Here is a 6,011-nt window from a genome sequence, read left to right as displayed (position 1 = left end):
TTGGCGTGTCAACGTGGAGAGTCTAGGCGAGCACGCCCATTCTGTCACGTTTAGGGTAGAATAGTAAACATACGCAAAAGTCATCTTTGCCCCGCGTAATTCTGCCAAGCTACTTGAAATTTGGAAAAGGAAGAAAAAAACCCTCTGTTCTGGTGACTGTGTCGAGTTTGGCGTCTGGGGGCGTGGCCAGTGTGGTTAGCTCGACCGACCGCCCGCCCGCCTGACACTTCAAAGGCCTCGGCCGCCGCCAAGGTGAAGCCGGCACGCACTCGCACGTTTTTCCCGGGCACTGCGGCTTCTTTCTCCAAATCACGTCGAGGCGCCCTGAATTCACACGGTTTGGGTAAGGCTCGGGTTTCTGCATGTAAGAAAAAATTTAATCTGGGGATATATCTGTGAAGAATAGACCGAAAAAGGTTACCTTTTATTTTTAAAAGACACAAATCATTTTAAGATAAAGATTAATCATGTAGTCAAGCGCATAATAATGTAAAAGTATTATCATTGGCCTAAAAAGTGTGGGTGAGCCATTACACACTGCCTTCCAAGAATCGCAAGTAACTGCAATGATTATATGAACGAATGCTATAACAACTTCTCACTGACAATTCCTGATGTTTGTAATTAAAAGCAAACAATTAAGGGAGCAAACGTTTAATAGGCATGTGAATTGGGTAGATTGTTGGCTTTATTACTTGTGGCAGCAATAACAAGTGCAATGTACCAAGAGTAGTTATTTGGTTGTCTCATACTCTTATTAAGAAGGTTGCTATTTAAGATAACCCAAGTTTTTCACTGCCATTTCTACATCACTCACTTGAACCACCACTACATACTGCCCTTAGCTCATCACTTCTCTACCATTTTATTTCCCTGTCAGCTTCTTCACTCTCAACCTCTTTTCCATAAACAGTGAAAGAGGCAGCTGTTCTGTATAACTCAAACCTGATGCACATTTTTCCTTAATAATCACTCATTATTAATAAAACTGAAATTGAAAAACTGAAGAGGATCTTTGTTCCTCTTACCAGACTTATATTGCTCTTTTTATCATCCATGCTATCAATCCTTCTTTTCATTCAAGCCCAAGTCTTGCTTCTCTCAAGCTTGATAGAGTTGTAGTTGTACTGGAGTAACCACACTTTGACCCCTTTTTCCTCTCCAAAGTTCTTCCAATATTATCTTTCTTTCTTGGCTGAAACATTTTTACAGCCTGCATTGTTCTCAGTTTATTAAGCATCAAACTAAACTGTTTGTAAATTTCCAGTATGGATCCTGACCTGATCACTATACTGAACTGCCCAAGTACAAATTAAGAAAAAGCCTCTCCTTAATGCTGCACTGCTACCTCTCAACCAAACTGCTGCATTTGATACTGTTATCATTACTATGTGGATGACACCTTTATCCAAGGTGATTTGCAATATTTGAGATACAATTGGTTACATTTCATTTGTTTTTGTTTTTTTTCCAAATAGGAGCACAGGCAGGTGAAGCAACTTGCTCATGGCCACACTTTCAGTACCAGAACTTGAACTCACAACCTCAGAGTTTGAAGTCCAAAGCCATTAACCACACTGCTTGCATTCTGACTAGAATATTCTGTGGGATGTTTGAAAGCTGTACCAAGAATTGCTCACTCTTTTACAGTTATATTTTCATTAGTAAACTTAATTTTGAGTTGTTCACAAGTGTGATTTTGTTCACTTTGAGAAGCATCTGGGATGTTGTGAAAGTCACTATACACAGTAAATATTACTTTGCTATAATTAGAGTTCTTGGAAATATTTTTGAAAAAATGCAAACACTGTTGCTTTTGCCCAATTATCGACTGACGGCAGTGGCCATTTAGCATTAGTTTCATTAAAGGAAGGACTGAACATCTAATGAAGGAATTGACAAAAAATAAAGCAACAGCTACAATTCTGCCCCCAGGATCATTGTGTCTATTAAGATTGTATTAAATGCTAAGCAGCAGTCTAGTCTGGTCTCTACTTTAATAGGAGATACCAAAGATTACTTGGGTAAATGCACCGTACTGTTTTCAAAGCAGGAATGATTTTTGTTTTTTATCGACCCTAACATCTATTAACTTGTCATTGTAAATCATTTAGTCTTTCCATATACGTGTCTGTCATTACACCTATGATATAAATTTGTAAGTTTGTTTTTATTGTGTCATACCTCTGTCAGGTCATCACTGGAAATGTGAATCAGTTCTTAAGTCCATCCATTTTCTAAGTCCACTTCATCTGGAGCAGGGTCGTGGGGAAGCAGTAGCCTATCCCAGCAAGCATTGGATGCAAGGAGGGAACGTCCCCTGGACAGGGCACCAGTCTATCACAGGGGAAACACACAGAGACTAGAGCCATTTTTAGCATTGCCAACCCTCCTAACCTGCATGTCTGTGGACTGTGGGAGGAAATCCATGCACAAACAGGGAGCGACCTGGGATATGCACCCTGACCTCCTTGTTGTACCACTGCACTGCCCTGGTTTGTTTTAACAGATTCCTGAAGATATGAGTGTGAACCAGAGGGTGACACTATGTTCTCTGCACCAGAAATCCTTGCTGATTGCCACTGTGAATGGCAGCCTAGGCAACTGGATTTGAAATCCTATCTGATCAGTGATTGTGGAGTTTGCCTGTTCTCCACACATCATCAGTACTCAGTGTTCCTCTCACATCTGACATGAACTTTACATTAGATTATTTATAGACTGTAAATTGTCCACTGACTTTGGTTGTGGTCTGAATTGTATTTGAAAATATGCTTATATGTCTAGTGTATTTACAATAGAAATGCAGAAACAAATCATCTTCCTACAATTGATATTTGCCAATCTGCTTGATATGAAGTAATGGTAATTCCACCCGTCTTAAATTTTGTTTCACAATTTAGTTAGTTGCTTTTATTTAGCAGAAATGAGAGTAAATTGGCAGATGTCTTTCTAAGGTTTAAACCTGAGAAGCTACATAGATAATATCTTTGAAGGGTGGTATATACTGTAGTATTGTGATTACCGCTGATGCCTCACCGTGTGTAGGACCTTGGTTTAATTCAGTCATTGTCTATGTGGAGCTGAAATTATTCTTCATTCAGTTGTTCCCTGAGTACCCATTTTGTCTCATCTAACACCTACCTTAAAGTGGTGGCATTATCAGCGAGGGGGGGCTAAAGCCCTAAAAAGTGCTGAAGTTAGCAACACTCTTGGTGTCTATTAATTCTGTAATGGAATGACTAGGTTCAGAAAATAGATCAACTGATCTTGCAGTCTTGACTAAAATGGTGTATATGTACTCTGCAAACATTTTCTACCATGAATATATTTAGCTAACTGCTACCAATTGCAAGGCAAGCATTCCAAGAATGGTGCAACACTGTGACAGTGGTGGATAAAGTAGGATTTTTGAACATCACTTTAACCTCTATGGATGAACAGCATCATTTACTTTACTGTATGTACATGATATTATTAATACAACAGTTGCCAATTTAATTAGAACACAACATAGAGGGTCCATCCATCCACTGACTGGTTAGAGCTCTGTGTGACTAGGGTAGTGACAAGCCTTTTCAACCTTTAACCTTAACCCTTATCCTTTTCAAGTAAAAGATTTAAGGAAACAGGCCATAGGCCTGAAAGACTTGTCAAGCTGAAAAGGAATGTAGTGTATTCTGGGAAAGAAGAAAGGCAAAGCAGGACCTTAGAATGTTTTGTATTGTCAAGTCTGTTTGCAGTTTTAAGTAGTTTTTGATTCCCATGGGAACTGACCTTGACCTTGTGTGTTAACCATTTTCAGTGTTGTGAGAAAGTGTCTGATCTTCTAGCAAGAAAAAGTCAGACATGGGCACTTAATTTGGGCAAAAAAACGGGATGGAGTGTAGCCACTGTTTGACTTTTTTTTTCAAAAACATTCTCTCAGTTTTTAACTTTAGTTCAATTGGTACTTTGTTGCAATATGATCCCTTCAATGCAGTTGATTGCCTGACCTTTGTAAAGAACTCAGTTGCACTGCAAAAACAGACACTTTCTATCTGCTGCTTATCTGGTGGACAGCTGGAAAAGGAACTCTCACTCTGGTGAGAAATCTTTCTTTTCATTTTTCAATTAAGAATCTGTAACGAAGGAACTGGACCATCAAGAAAATGACATCTGGGACTGAATGAAGACTGCATGAGCCCACCTAGGTTGTGCAATTCTTTATATTACACACATTTGCTGCTATTGATTAATCTGCAAATAAATACGATTTTTAAGTAAAAGCTTAAACTCAGTGTCTCTGTCCAATAATTTATTACTAGTGTTGCAGTGCTACAATTGATCATTACTTGTCTATATACAATCCTTTAAGGATACCAAGGATGCTTTGTAAAGTCCTCTATTCGTGGTGAACTGGAGTGAGGTATAATAGTGAAAATGAAAGATAGCCCCAGTCACAAAGCAGCCTGCTGATAAAAGATAGAAGGGATGATTACATGGGGTACAATATAAACAGACAGGTAAAATGTTACAAATAACAGGTGCATAGCTGGTTTTGACATTTCTTTCTACCTCCCATTAAAAAAGAAACTTTGGAGGTTAGTTGGTACCTTTTTGTATCAGGTGCATGTCACAGATGAGCTAAAAACATGAGAGAACAGTATGACTTGGTATGATAGACAATTTGGAAAACAGACAGAAAGTTCTGTCAATTGGTAGATTTCATTACAGAAAAGAAAAATAAATAATTCAAAAAGGAAAAGAGATAATTCAGAAGAAAACATTTTTTACTCAGTAAAAGAACTTTATCAGTCTATGTTAATATTGCAAGATTATTTAGCCAACATTACTTCCATCAATACCAATAGGAACAGTAATAATAACAACAATAATAAAATATACTTACACCTTTTACAAATATACAAAATATATAAATATATAGTGCTACATTCACATTCAAGCTACACAGCTAATATTGCTGGCCAACTAGTGTACCGTATGTACAGTCTGATGTGCTCAGATTTCCAGGTGTGGACAAACCACAGCACACTGAAGACAATTCTGGTTTTTGAGACAGAATGCATCCAATCTGCACTTGTAACGTTTATTTTTGCTATCAGTTACATCTATTGTTTGTTTTTTTTTGTAATTTGAGGAACCTAAGAAGAGATAAAATATACCTAAAAATGAACTGGCATATTTTCACCTTTTCCTAGAAACAATTCTTCTGTTTGAGTGAAAGGACAGATTCGGGATAAAGGCCTAGCCACTGCTTTATACTGCTGTCCTTTTCTTCTAATGGTTTCACTTGGTCATGTCAATTTCTTTGTATACATCAATGGAACAGATTCATGTTAACAGAAACTTCAGAGTGAGATGATGGCCTTCTGGTTTCCCTGCTCAATTTACCAGAATATCTGTGATACTGTGGCTGTCCAGTTATTCTGTTCTGTAAATATATTGTAAGAAATCATGGTAACAGTGGTAGTGGAACAGCTGTGTAGACAGTCTGAGCCCTTGATTGTATAAGACACACTTTTAGAGAGTCAAAGTAAGTAGTTTGAAGTGAAACAGTAAAGTGAGAACCAGTATGTTGGCGTTAAGAGTGACATGAACAAGATCACTAGTAATATGAAACTAAGAAGGCAAAATCTTAAATTAGTGAGAACCTGCCTGCCATAATTGTGACAGAATAGGACAAATAATGTAATAATTTCCTCAGCAGTCTCTTAGAGGTGAAAGCATCATTTCCACAGGATGATTCAATATTGGTTGAAAACATCTAAACTATAAAAGATGTCTGCTAAAAAGGTGTGTGCTAAATAAAATGCCACATTAAAGTATGGCTTTGCGCAGTATAAAAGATACAGTAAATGAGGCTTCTGATGATATTACTGGTGAAATGACTTATGACAAAGACATCAGTGTCAATTGTCCAACAATTTGTGATGTTGCTGGTCACAGAATGATGGGGCATTAACTGGAATATTTATGTTAACACAAGGTTAGTGTTTATAAAAGCAATG

The sequence above is a fragment of the Erpetoichthys calabaricus genome, chromosome 11 (assembly GCF_900747795.2).
Source record: "Erpetoichthys calabaricus chromosome 11, fErpCal1.3, whole genome shotgun sequence".
In the NCBI taxonomy this organism is placed as follows: Eukaryota; Metazoa; Chordata; class Cladistia; order Polypteriformes; family Polypteridae; genus Erpetoichthys; species Erpetoichthys calabaricus.
The sequence above is the reverse complement of the archived record's forward strand: the minus strand, read 5'-3'. Positions refer to the sequence as shown.